The following is a 14,368-nucleotide window of genomic DNA, read 5'->3' on the forward strand; positions in this document are numbered from 1 at the left end:
CCTCTTGAAAATTCCTCTCCATTGTAGCAGTTGAATCCGTTCGATGATTCCAAGATTTCGCAAATCATGAGAGGAGTTGGTTGGGTTTGAAGATTTTTCAAGGCAATTTACAGAAAATCGAAGGATTGGTCTATTGTATCTGTAAGTTAATTTGTTTTTCCTATTTGTTTAGCATCAATTATTTGTGATTAATCCCCTAATATTTTTTTATTATCGAATTGGTTCTCTGGTTCTTTGGGTAGATTATTTTTCTGTTTTTCTTCTTTAGCTAGAAATTATCATATGGTTGCTATTTTTTATGATTCAATGGCTTCCTAAATTCCTGTTACAAATTTTAGGTTAACCCTCAAAAGATTGAGGAAACGGCAGAGTAATTGTCAGACGCGGGGAGGAGGAGGACAATTGGTTCATTGTAGTGTTTTTCTATTACGAATTCAAGGTAATTTAGGTTTTTTGTTACAATTTTTATGGTTGTTCAATTTATTAATCTTTAAAAAAATTGAGGAACTTAAATGACCTCAAAGCCGAAAATGAAATACTAGATATTTAGTCTTGTATGCTTGATATTGTTGGTGATTCATTAGTCAAAAATCTATCAATAGAAATGTCTTGCAGAAAGCAAAGGTGCTTGGTGCAGGTTGATGATATATTTATTCCAATTGTGGCGAATGGAACCTTAGAAATTCATCAGGTCCGCCACATTGGCTGCTTCTTATCATATTTGTAAGGATGGAGTCTACTTGTGTACATGCCTGGTTATTGGGCGGGGCGGGGCGGGTCGGGGAGGGTCACTAGAGGGTCATTTAAATTTTTTAGTGGGTCGAGCTAGGTTCAGGGTCAGGGTCAAAAGCGGGTCGAATTGCTAAGGAGTTGTCGATCTGGAAGAAAAAAAATAGGATAGACATGATCATACTTATTCATACAATAAATCTTCCATTGATAAGAATAACTAACCACGAAATCATCAATCTTAAAAAAATAAAACCTTGAATACTTAATCTGTACTATGAACAAGAAAGCTTTCCAAAGAAATTGATGAGATGTCAAGTTGTCGACCAAAACAGGCATTAATCAATTGATAAAACTGAAATGAATTACTTGTATTTGTTTTCCTGAATTTCGAACTACCTATAAAAAGTGAAAATAATTCAACAAAAAAAAAGTGAGAATAAACTGATGTTTGTAATTTTGTCATCAATTGAGAATAAACTGAGTTTGTTTTGGGTGGGTAAATTTGCAATTGGCTGATCTTTGCAAAGTTTTGGGTACTGTCAAAGGAAGAGCAAGCAAAGAGTCGGTAGTTCGAGGAGCTTAATTAGAATTTCTAAGCACGGAGGAGAGAGAAAATGCATATACAGAGAAAAAAGTGAGAGTGGTCTTTGATCTTCTGACCCTATTGTTTGAGATTTGGGCCTTCTACCACACAAAGCTATATTAATGGGTTGTCAATAAAAACCGTATAATGACCCTTTATCATTTGACCCTATAATGCCCTTGTCCAATATAAAATAAAAGGGTCAAAGTCCTTTAATATTTGGCCCGACCCTTTTCCATTGGACGACCCTGTCTAATAACCACCCTTACTTGTGTACCAATGTTTCTTTTGGCATATAGTTGCTACTTAATTTTAATTTGATAACTTTGTCTTATACATCAATGCCTTTAAACATGCGGTGGGATCTATGACCTGATGTTGGCCTCTTTTTCAGCATGCTACAGATGAGAGAATCCGACTTGAAGAAATGCGTCACAAGGTACCACCATTATACAAGTGTTGCAGGATATTGTATGTTTTTTTTATTGTTGTTGTTGTTGGAGGTCTGCGGGTTCTTTAGACATTGTATGCTTACAACTTTATGGTTTGTTTTCAGGTTCTTTCTGGTGATTGAAGTCAATAAACTATCTGGATAAAGAAAAAAAATTGATATGATGGAAATTCTGCTGAGAGGGGGAAGTGAATGGTGGAGAGACAAGAGAGGCAGAGACCTCTCTTGATTTATTTGTAACTTTATCCGAGTGCAGAAGTTTCAATTGTAGGTTTTACCTAAAAAGGCCTCCCAGCTACTGTGGAATTGTGCTGATCACATAAAGCATTGGGGATGGATATGCAACATTTTCAGTCAAGATTCTAGATCATTTGGTAAGTAATTTTTTTTCTCCATATGCTTATCCTTTTTCCTCCCCCTTTTCTAGCACTCATACGCACATCTACATGTATGCATGCATGACCCATATATGCACACTCACACAAACACCTCAGGGCATTAATATTAAGCAAAAACATGCACACACACAGCAGACCAGAAGACACACGTTTGTACTTGCATACATAGGACACACCTCATATAGAAGACCTATAAATCACACCTCATACAGAAGACATACAAAAAATGAATCAATTTCCAAGTAATTTATATAGGAAAGATTTATGCTTGGAACATTTGATTAAACACATTTAGAAAACCGCGGGCCACACACTAGTGTTTAGATTATAAAAGGTCCTTTCTGACAAATTTTCCTTATTTATTTGTATTCTATTATATTGTATGGGATGTCTAGCATACTTTGAGCCAATTATTCGTACTTCGTTGTACTATTTATTTTACCACATGTGAAGGGTTAGCTCACATAAGCCACCGCACATGTAGGGTTCAGTTGGGAATATTTTGTATGAAATGGATTAGGATTTGTCGTGCAAGGGCACAACTCTCATGTTAATTGGCATGATGTGGAATCTCACTTTCGTGAGGAGGAACATGGTAATAATTTCACAAGTGTCTTGCTTGGTTGATCACAAGTCTTAAAGAAAAAATAAGATTGTTTTGGTTGTCATTTATTAATTGTATGTGTGTACGTTATTGAGTCTTGAGTTAACCTTTAATAAAATATTAATAAACGTAAAGTGCAACCAGAACAAGCTTCAAAACTCTTGGAACGTATATACCTTGAGTATGAACAATGGGGGGAGTCTTGCCGGAAAGCTCGTACTCCTACTAATGATACAAGACGTTGTTTCATTCATATTATGCGCAGGAATTCCGTCGGTATGGCCCGACACTCGGTATGGCCCGATTTTATTATTTATTATTTTGGTGTATGGTTGGATCCCATCACCTTTCCTTTATGGAACATTCTTTTGGCCCGTTCGAAGCTTATTCTAATTAAATTGTGAGTCAAGAGTCGAGTCAAGAGTCGAATCTTGTATTCATGATTTGTTTGTTAATTATTATATGGCTTTTGCATGTTGATTAGTACTTAGTGAGTGATGCATGTTTTTAGTTTTATTTCACTCTATTCTTGTAAGTACTCAGCTTTTGCTGACTACGTGCTTTGTGTTTCTTTGGTCATGACCCTATGATGATTATCATTTGCACTTGCATTGATGGGGAGTAGAATAATATAGCAGGTTGGTAGATCGAAATCATGTGGCTTGGGATGATCGAGAGAGTTGCATGCTTTCGTATTTTGAACTATTTATTTATACTTTAATTATGTTTGAAATTGTTGAACTTTTTATACTTTGGTTTTTGGGCCGTCATGGTTGCAAATTGTAGGAGGCCTCGATATTTCATTTATTATGTTTTTAAAAGTTAGTTGACATTAAATTCCGCTGCGTAATTCTGGTACTAGCCTTAACCGTTATCACGGTGGCGGTAATACTTTAGTAATTCCTTTATTTTAAGTTGGAAAATGGTTTTACAAAAGCAAGGAATTATTAGGGTGTTACACTTGGGGATATTTGGCATGCTTTGTGCTTTGTTACTATATAGTTGTCCCTTCGAGTAGAAGTGCTATAACCCATAATATTGCTCCACCCCTCCCATTTTTTAAGCAAATGCTCACAAGGACTAGAAGCCAAGCAAGAGCTCCATGGCACCATTTCCCTTAAAGTTATCAAGTTTCCTGTGGGTGATCTTTTGAAAACATCTGTAGAAGTCTTAGATAAATTAGGGTAATGTTATGCACTATTGTATAACGAGTGCCGATGGTTGTTTCAGGCTTTTAACAACATTTTCTTGTAGCTTTTGATAAATTCAACTGATTTGTCGTGCTCCTAAACGTTGATTTGTAATACGGCAATATATTGCAGGCAGTATGTATTGTATGCTATTAATTCTGCAAATTATTTCATGGTTATTGATGACAAGATACAAATGCAGGGTATATTGACAAATTGTAACGCCCCGACCTCTAATTCAATTATTTAATCATAATTAGCAGCGGAATTAACCTAATTCGGTCGGGACATTACCCGCCGTAACTCCCTCTTGGGAATTACAAGGCAACTATCAATCATAAGCTATTAAACTCCAAAATTCACATAATCATCCTTCTCAATTCCTTAATCAAAGTACATAACTTAATCTCGAATCTTTACTGAAACTTGATACAACTTAACATTAACTTAGGTGAACTTGGTAATAGTGAAATCCTCGCCACTACTCGTTCCCGTGGTCCCCAGCAGTACCTAAAACGGAAAACAAAACGGTGAGCCGAAGACTCAGTAACAAGTTACCCTAGCATCGTAACATCATTTCAATTCATTTTATTTAATAAACAGGGAGAATAGAATATAGTAAAACATTTAATAAATCAATATTTCAGAAGCATCATTTCAAAAACATCATTTCAGAAACATAATTTTAGAAACGTCATTTCAGAAACATCATTTCAGGAACATTATTTCAGGAATATTATTTCAGGAATATTATTTCAGGAACATCATTTCAGGAACATTATTTCATTAACCTTTTTCCTTTTAACAGTATTATTCTGGTCGTCATGACTTTACAGGAAAACATGGTAGGACGTCTCCTACGAACAGGGGAAGCCAGTGCTTCATAACAGGGGGAGTCAATGCTCCATAACAGGGGAAGCCAGTGCTTCATTTCAGGGGGAACTTTGGTTCCATATCAGGGGAAGCCAGTGCTTCTTATCAGGGGGAACCTTGGTTCCATATCAGGGGAAGCCAGTGCTTCTTATCAGGGGGAGCCTGGGCTCCATATCAGGGGAACTTGACCAGTTCTTACACTTTTATTTATCATGTTTACATTTCTTTTAATAGAACATTAATCAGGAAAATCTCATTCATTCAGGGTGGTTCAACAAAACCATTAAATTTCGTTATTTCATAAAATCATTCTTTCAGGAATAATAATTCGTTAAATCAATAATTTGCATAAAGCTGCATTACCATAAAATAATTCAATCAAATCATGCTTGTAATCCCGCAAATCATAAAACATCATTATAAAACATCAATCATTCATAACATCATTCATAAATACATTTCGAAGGGATTGCGGGTACTAGCAATAACCGTTACCTCAGTTCCACAATTTGCTAAGCCTTTTCGCTGGTTCGTTCTTCCTGAGCTCCGAGAATCGAGATCTTATAAAATAATAATTATTGACTTAGTAATTCTATTTTAATAAAACTAATAATTTAAATATATAAATTTCTTTATGTAAAAAGAATAATTGGTAGATATTGAGTCATTTATAAAATTCCTTTATAAGAATGTTAAAGTACTTAACCAAAATTATTCTTATAAAACATAAATCAGCAAAAATCAATATTGAAAAGCAGTAATACTTACTCAATATTAGTGGGCCTAGTTTTATAAGTTGGGTGGGCTGACTTTGAGTGAATAAAACCAAAAGTTCCAATAGGAACTTTGGTTTCTGGAAACCAAATGCACGCAAAGAGCAGGGATCGAACGAAAAGAAGGAAGGAGAAAGATGGGCGGCTGGGCGGTGGCCGGCGGCCGGCGGCGAGGTGCGACGCGATGCTGGGCAGGGAGGTGGAAGCACGCCAGAAGGGTGGTTCTGGTGGCTGGGCTGCTGCTCGAACGCGGAGGAGAGAGGGAGGCAGGGAAGTGCGAGAGAGGAGGAGAAAAGGACGGTGAGGGGGGGAAAGGAATGTCTGCGGTGGTTCTGGGTGGTTGGTCGACGGTGAGACAAACGGAACGGGACAGAATGGGGGGGGGGGGGGGGCGACGCTGGCGGTGGTGGGCGTGGTGCTACCGCGAAAAGAGAGGCAGGGAGGGAGTAGCGAGGTGGAGAAAGGCAGGGGAGTTGGGCGGTGTACCGACGGTCGGAAGAAAGGAAGAAGCGAGGTGGGGTTTGGCGTTTCTGGTGACGGTTTTTGGTGGTTTCCGGTGGTGGTTAATGGTGGTGGTGGTGGTGTTCTGAAAATGAAACGAAGATGATGGTGAAGAACACCATGTTTATCAATGGTGAAAACTGAAAACTTGAAATAGAAAGTTTTTATTTTGCAGATTAATTGAGAAATTGAAGAACTATTTATAGTAATAAGAAGTTGGCCATTTACCTAAGTGATGAACTGATGATATCAATGTCAAAAGCTCAAGTTGACAAATGTAAGGAAATACAGAAAAGTGGGTGATGAGTAATGAAATCTAGTAGTTTAGGTAGTGAATCAGCAAGGCTAAAGACATTAGAGGAAGTTTAGATGGCAAGCACCATGGCTGCCAGTTGTTCACGACAGAGAAGAGGAGAAGGAAGAGTTGACTTGGTTTATAATTGGGTCAAGAAGGGCATTTTGGTAAATATGAAAAGTTGGGGTAATTTTCAGAATTTTTATTACTATATTTGAACATCAAAATTAAAGAAAATAAAATAATGACTTTCATTAAAATTAATTTCCAAAATAATTCTTTTATAAAGTGTTATAATAAATTTAGTTTTCGAATAAAATTTGTTGTTAATAAAAACGTTAAATTATAAATGACGAAATAAGATCTAAAATATAGCTAAGCTCGTAAAATATGAAATTAAATTATAAAATCTGAAAAATAAATCATGTAACAATATTAAAATTCAAGCGAAATATAACTTCGTTAATTAAAATAAAGTTTGAAATTAGGATTTAAAACGATTTTAAGCTAAATTAAAATAATTAAGCATAATTAATCGAGTTTTAAAAATTTGGGTTATTACACAAATGAAACGAAGTGCCTGAGATGTGAGACCGTCACAACTAGAGATGACACATTCTTCTATTTAAGTCCTTATATCCAAGGTAATATGCGCTTTTGGCATTAGTATTCAGATTCTTGTAGATGCCCAACTTTTAAATTTCTTAAAAGAACTTCTAAGCACCTGTAGACCCCAAAAAACACAAACTTTAATTTGATCATATTCAATATTAGGCAACTTTTGTCACATTCCATATCAAGCAACTCTAGTCACATTCAGTGTCAAGTTATGTTTTGGAATATGCATTCACCAATAGGAGCACCCAAAGTACATAAAAAAACAAGAATACACAATTCTTTTGCACCTTATTTATCAATTATCAATTGTACTGATGTCATGCTTCTGTAGCCGTTGTAGCCGTTACTCCTGCAATAGTTGCACTTTTATCATTGACAGCAGCAACAACAGAACACCGGCATGAGCCTTGAATAAGGGTTTCAACCAAGTTACACGTTGTAGCGAGGAAGAAATATTATTGGTAACACAAAAAGTAGTTACTTAATAATATTTGAGGAATTAAAGGCCTTGTTCTTTTCATCCTCAAAAAATTATAATAAGTGTTTGGTTAATTTCTGGTTAGGGACTTTAAGTTCATTTTACAACTAATATAAGTTCGGATAAAGTTTAATAAGTTCAGATTAGTTCTAATAAGGCTATGTTTGGTTGAACTGAATTTAACTGAAATTAACTTATTTGAACTTATTTTGTTTGTACCTTATTTTTCTTTGTCGATTTGTTTATTGTTTCAAAATTTCTTGTGTTGGATTGAAATTATTTGTCATATGGATTCGGAACAGGTTTTTAGTTCCATTTGTGGGGATAGTTCAATTTTAAATGAAATTCTGCCGGATTTGCCACTTTCACCATCATTTTATGTTATAGACTTTTGTAATAGATAAGGGTCTATAATGGGAGTCTTGATCAAGTTATATGAATCATTGGGGTATTGAAAAAAGTTGCCATTTATCCACTGTTCTTGGTTTAGCTTTAGTCATTTATTTCCAGCTTTTTTTTTCTTACGTATTTGGATTTTATTCATTGGTAATAAGTTTCTTATGAAAATGTTACACTTGATTTGTTTGTTGTGCAGAATGATGCATATATTCAAGAACTACAAGCAACAATAAATATGTGAAGATTTATAAGGTTTTTGGCACATAAATATTAGATAGGTTCTAAAAAATAGAGGTAGCGGACCATGATTGTAGGATTTTTGTATTTTAATGTATTTAGTTTTAGAACCTATACTTTTTTTACTATGCAAAAAATTGTAATAGATATTGTGCCAATGAAATTAAGCTATGAAATGGATAAATTGTAATAGATTTGTTATAAAAATCTTATTTGTTCATATTTATTACATCTATATGGATAATTAAATCGATTTGAGAACGTAGCTTTAGACCAATTGAAAGCGTTGCGATAAACTCAAATGAAAGCGTTGCCATAATTAAAAAAAACAAAAAAACAAAAGCGTTGCCATAATTAAAAAAAACAAACAAAAGCGTTGCCATACACTCAATAGAAAGTGTTGCTATAAATACAATTGGATGTGTTACCATAAGTATAAAAAAGTGTTGCCTTAGTTTTAAACTTCTACCAACACAAAACTAATAAGTGTTGCCTTAATGGGCGAAAACTGTTGCTTTAAATGTGTAAATGTTGGCTTAAGTTGTTGAATAACTGTTGAAATAGGTTAGAAGTGTTGTAATAAAAAGCGTTGCCTTAGTTATTTATGGCAACGGTTTATCATAAGTGTTGCCTAAATCCGAGAAACTGTTGCCATAGACTTATAGCAACGCCCCCTATTGGTAACGGTTTTTAAACCGTTGCTATAGGCCTATTGCAACGTTTAATTGGGCTATGCTAACAGTTTATTGTCGTTGCTATAAGCCTATTTTGTAGTAGTGGCTAGTACTCCATATATCATATAATTATATATACAAAGTTGCATACTCCGTAAATCATAAATCGACTTTTCATATTTAAAGTACAAATATATGCTTACCGATTAAGACAACAGAGTCAACAAGAAGATGGGTTATAGATATGAAGAGTGAAATATTGACGGCTGCACCACCACAACAACAGAGAGTGTAGGGTTTGAGTCTTTGAGAATGAGTTTGTGACTTTGTGGGCTTACACAAACGCATATATTGGACCTTTGAAAGAAATGAGTAAGAAAGTAAAATATTTGAAATTTTGACTAATATTGAAATAAGTGTTCAATATGTGTTCAACAAGTGTGTCCAGCGCGTATCCAGTCCGTGTCCACGTATCTAAATAATACCAAAAAAAGAGAATCTTGATTTCGCGTGTCGAACACATATTTTTGCGTGTCCACGGAGTATCGGTATCCAATACGTGTCTGACACGTCTAACCCGCTGTCCATGCTTCCTAACTCTTGAGTACGCTCGGTAGTTTTAATTCTCTCTTTTTTAATGCAAAAAATATTTACATGTCACTAGCGGAAAATGTTTGGTTGTCCCTAAGGGTTAGCAACCCTTAAGATACATATAACATAAAATAATATATAAGTGTAATTAATTGGAGAGAGAAAGTGTTATAAGGTGAGTTTCAATACATTTGTAACCAATCACAATTCAATATTTAAAGGTTTACCAACCCTTAGGGTTACTCTATCATTGTCCGTCACTGGCTCTTAATCATATTTCCTAATTTCTTCTTGCAATCTCCAATTAAGAGATTCCAATTAAAGTAACTCCTATACATTTCTCTCTTCGTAGTTAAGTTGATCACTTGGGAATAAATGTCTAAACTCTACATAACCCAATCAAAGGTTCATTTAATGAGCATTTACATCAAACACAGTCAAGTCTGAAGTGTGAAATTACTGAAATTTATGCAACAATATGGAGTACATCGTGCAATTAATAGCTTTACCAGAAGCACTCCATATCACTTTTTTTTTTCATGGCTTGGTGCTGGTGGTTCAAAACCAAGTGGTCTTCGTTATGTTACATGTAGTCATGTACAAGGATACCCGTCAAAAATTGATCTGATCCGAAATCCGTATTAAAATTGATCCAAAAATTATGTATCTTGAACATAATTTTACAACTCAAAACCCGATTTTATTCAAACCCAAACAACTTGAAAGGCTGAAACATAATGGGTCAAAACCCTATTAAACTAGTTTTTAACCCGACCGATCAAGAATCATTATATTTATACTAAATGAAATTGTGGGGATTTTTTTAGTACAATAAACATTTTATTGTTACTATTGTTGAGTGTATTATGATTTTGGTTTGAATTTTGCACTATTTTATGGTTGAATTTGACTACATACTCCGTATAAACTTGTGTATGATACTTTGGTATTTCATACGCATTTTTCGTATCTTTTTATTGAGATGTGATTATATTTATCCACTAATTTGTGAAATTACAAAAGGTGTATTAAAGTTATCGTATTAAAAGTCTCTCAACCACTTGGGTCAACCTAAACCTTAAGGTTTTGGGTCATGAACACACATTTGTCAACGCGATTCCAAAATTGACCAACCAAAATATAAATAAAGCGAAAGTAATTTATTGCAACCTGACCCAACCCGTTGGACATGTTTACTTGAAAGTCAAAGTTAGTCTTAAAATATTCATCGATAGGGCTGGGCCAAAAGTTCCATCCCGATGTGTTGGGTCGATCGAGCAAGCAATGGGCCAACATTTTGTGTCCAGGCTTGCTATTTCGGGCAAAATTTAGTGGGCTTTTTGAGTCACTTTTTTGACTAAAAACTCAGGTTGAAGCCTTCTGAAACCCGTCAACAAAGTTTAAATCGAGTTGGGCAAGGACCTAAAACACAGGCCCAAGTAGTTCCGCCAACCATATTTTGGGCAGGGGCTGCACATAGGGCTGTCAAAAATTGACCCGATCCGAGAAACCGACCGAAACCGACCGACATCCGAACCGAATATATCCGAGAAGTAGAGGCTCTTGAAACCGAACCGAACCGATCCGACATTGATCCGAAATCCGATTTGACCCGTAAATCAAAGACCCGAACCCGATCCGCTAACAATCCGAGGAGACCCGTGACCCGATTAGTATCCGATTAGTTTTAACCGAACCGAACCCGCATCCGACCCGGTAGCAATCCGAAATCCGATTTTACCCGATAACTACTCGACTCGACCCGACCCGATAAAACCCGATATCCGATTTAACCCGGATTGGTGTTGACCCGGTCTGAATGAACCCGTAACCGACTTTCAACAAAAATTTGGACCGAGGGAGTAGAATTCTAAAAAATTAGTATTTGACATCTAATATTAGAATTATAAAGTGATATGAATTTGATAGTGAACTCGAGAGCTACTCGATCCATACAACATAAGAATCTTGCCAACCTGATCTTAGCCCGAACCACAAAACCGCAAACTCAATCTGTAATAGACCCCGATCGGAGGTGCGACCAGTCCAAACTTGACCCGAACCCGAGACTCACGATCAAACTTAACCCTAACCCGAGACTATATCCGATCTAGACATGACCAATTCTCGCTGTAAATCAGTTAAAATAGTAAATGAATCCGACATACACCCGAATTCGAGACTTATCCGATCCGGACACCACCCGTACCCCCAGTAAGCTGGTAAAAATAACAACTGTATCCGACATACACCCGAACCGAACTAGACCCGAACCAAATTAAACCGATACAAAACCGTTTTAAACCCGAACCGGTTCAAACCGAACCCGAGATTTAACCGAACCGAAATTACCCGAACCGAAACCGACTCGAAACCGAAACATCATATTAACCGACTTCATCCGAAACCGAAGTTATCCGAACCGATCCGAATTGACCCGGATAGAAACATTAACCCGACATTATCCGATTTCGACAAGACCTGAACCGTTTATAACCGATCCAAAACCGATCCGATGACCCGATTTGACACCCCTAGCTGCACATAATAATTAAGGTTATTAAAAATTAACCGACTCGAACTATGGTCCGAACTTAGCTAAAAGCCTAAAGTATCTAGAAAGTCCATAAAACCTTACTCATTTCGTCCCATAGTGAATTCCCCATTTTAAGTTTTTCACATTAATTTAGGAACTTTGAACATTATATTATTTGTAATTATTATTCACATTTTACTTGTACTTTTATTGAAAAGTAAACAATTTAATGTTGGGGGAGAGATAACCAATAAATTATTCAATTGTATTCAAATCATACTTGCATTCAAAAGGGAAAAAAAGTTTTTTCCCATGCATATTTTAGGGTTTTTTTTGTCATTTAACACCTTAAAAAAAACTAGTTTTTGTAATTTAACACCTTACTTATTTTTTATTGTTTTTAAACACCTTAAAAAACAAAAAAATTTAGAAATCAACACCACTTGACAATTTTTGTTAGAAAAAACATTAGTTTTTAACTATGCTAAAGTTCCCAAGGCATGATATGGTGGTAAACAACTCCTTCTATCATCAAATTATGCTTTGGAAGTTATAGCATGATTAAAAATCAACGTTTTTTTTCTTATGGAAATCGTTAAGCGGTGTTGATTTATAAATTTTTAGATTTTTAAGGTGTTTAAATATAATAAAAAATAAGTAAGGTGTTAAATTACAAAAACTAATTTTTTTAAGGGGTTAAATGACAAAAGTTAGGATAAATTTTCATAACAAAAATTTATAAGATTAGTTTAGGGTAAAAATATTAATTTAAAAATAAAAGAATTATAATAAGAAGATCATTTTGGTCGGGACACCGTAAAAGAAAATAGGAAAAATATTATGGGACCGAGGGAAAATATTGTGATCGTCGTCACGCCATTTAAACTCTAGTGCACTTTTAAAATGTAACTATACTTTAAAATAAAGGGTTTTGCATGACATGATGTCACGTGTCATGCCATTAAATTTTAAATAATCATGTACAGAGTCCTCCATTTTTTATTTTTCTATCTTTTCCTCTTCCCATTTGTCGAATGTTATTTCTATCATTTTCCAAATATTTTGTTTTTAACAGTTTCACATCCTAATTTCAACTAATTCAACGATTTTCGCCAAAATTTTCAAGCTCTTCATGTTCTATAGTTCTAATTTTTTTGTTTTCTCCTAAATGGACAATTTTTAAAATTAAGATAAACATGTGCGTCGCATAAATCGTAAACCTAGTATACATTCAACAAGGGACAACTAGCTTGCTAATGTAAGAATTGAAATTATAAATACGAAGTGTAAATTACATACTACTACGTATATAATATGTATGATGGCATATACTCCTACAAAACCAAAACAAGAAACACAATTCTAATCGCAAATTAAGCTAGCTGACCAGAACCGTTAGACCCGGCTATACGACGGTCCAACCGGGGCTACGTCACAGGGCCACAAAATTTTGGGGCCCAAAATTGTTGGTTAAACCCCAAAATCTTTCAAGGTTATATATTTTCAGTTTCTTTATTAAACAACAAAAGAACTTTATCCTAGTTGGTAGAGAAGCAAAAACTATGAATCTAGCACTAGAGTTCTAGAACTCGTCAACCTTTCTCCCTTTTGCTTTTTGCTTTATTCTAGTTTTCCTTACTACAAAATTACCCCTTTATCAAACATTTTCATTCTTTTTCTCAAACTAACCTTCATAAAAAGTTAAATATATTATTAATTTGACATTAAATAGTTATGTGTTTTACATTAAATAATTGCCCATAAAATTTTATAGGGGTCAATATCTCTATTAAGCGCAGGGTCACCAAATAGTCGGAAACGGCTCTGTAAATCGCTAGAGAACAATTATATATTCATTGGACATGTACTCAAATCTATACTTGATAGTTGGTATGTATCATTCATTATTGGTTCTACACTTGTACAATATTCCCCGTAATAGACGAGATTAATTAAAGCTCCACTTGCTAAATATTAGGTGAAAATCTACCATTAAAGGCATCAAAGCAATGTCAGGTTCTTTTTCTAATTAAGGAAATCTTCATTTAACACTTAACGCACTAAAACAAAATTATTCATCCAATCTCAACAAATCACCAAAAATGAAACAAAATAATTCGGTGTATGGAGTAAACTTAAACATGTACGTAGTACATTTTATTTTTCTTCCCCTTAAAAAAATTAATAATTTAATCCCAGTATTTAAGTCTTAACTTTTTCGTAGACCAAATAAAAAGGCGGGCCGGGCCGAGGACAAAAAAATCAGCCCATTATGTCAGGCCGAGCCGGGCCAAACTTCGAGCCAATTTTTTGTGCCCAAAACTCGCTATTATAGGCTAAAAATAGCAGGCTTTTCGGGCCAGTTTCGGACAGAGTCAAATTTATAACTAAATTTGCGTTTTACGTTTCCCAAAGCCCGCATTTTTTTAAAATTT

The 14,368-nt window shown here is 35.0% G+C and overlaps 2 long non-coding RNA genes across 2 annotated transcripts; one reads left to right on the plus strand and one right to left on the minus strand.

The window, feature by feature from the left end:
• Positions 1–39: 39 nt before the first annotated feature.
• LOC130459752 (uncharacterized) lies at positions 40–4,098 on the plus strand. Its single transcript, XR_008919348.1, has 4 exons — positions 40–141; positions 339–439; positions 1,710–1,754; positions 1,872–4,098. It is a non-coding gene; the product is annotated as an uncharacterized lncRNA (long non-coding RNA).
• A 150-nt stretch (positions 4,099–4,248) lies between these two features.
• LOC130459451 (uncharacterized) lies at positions 4,249–6,782 on the minus strand. Its single transcript, XR_008918847.1, has 2 exons — positions 5,327–6,782; positions 4,249–4,468 (listed from the first exon to the last, which is right to left on the minus strand). It is a non-coding gene; the product is annotated as an uncharacterized lncRNA (long non-coding RNA).
• Positions 6,783–14,368: the final 7,586 nt, after the last annotated feature.

The sequence above is a fragment of the Spinacia oleracea genome, chromosome 4 (genome assembly GCF_020520425.1).
Source record: "Spinacia oleracea cultivar Varoflay chromosome 4, BTI_SOV_V1, whole genome shotgun sequence".
Lineage (NCBI taxonomy): Eukaryota > Viridiplantae > Streptophyta > Magnoliopsida > Caryophyllales > Amaranthaceae > Spinacia > Spinacia oleracea.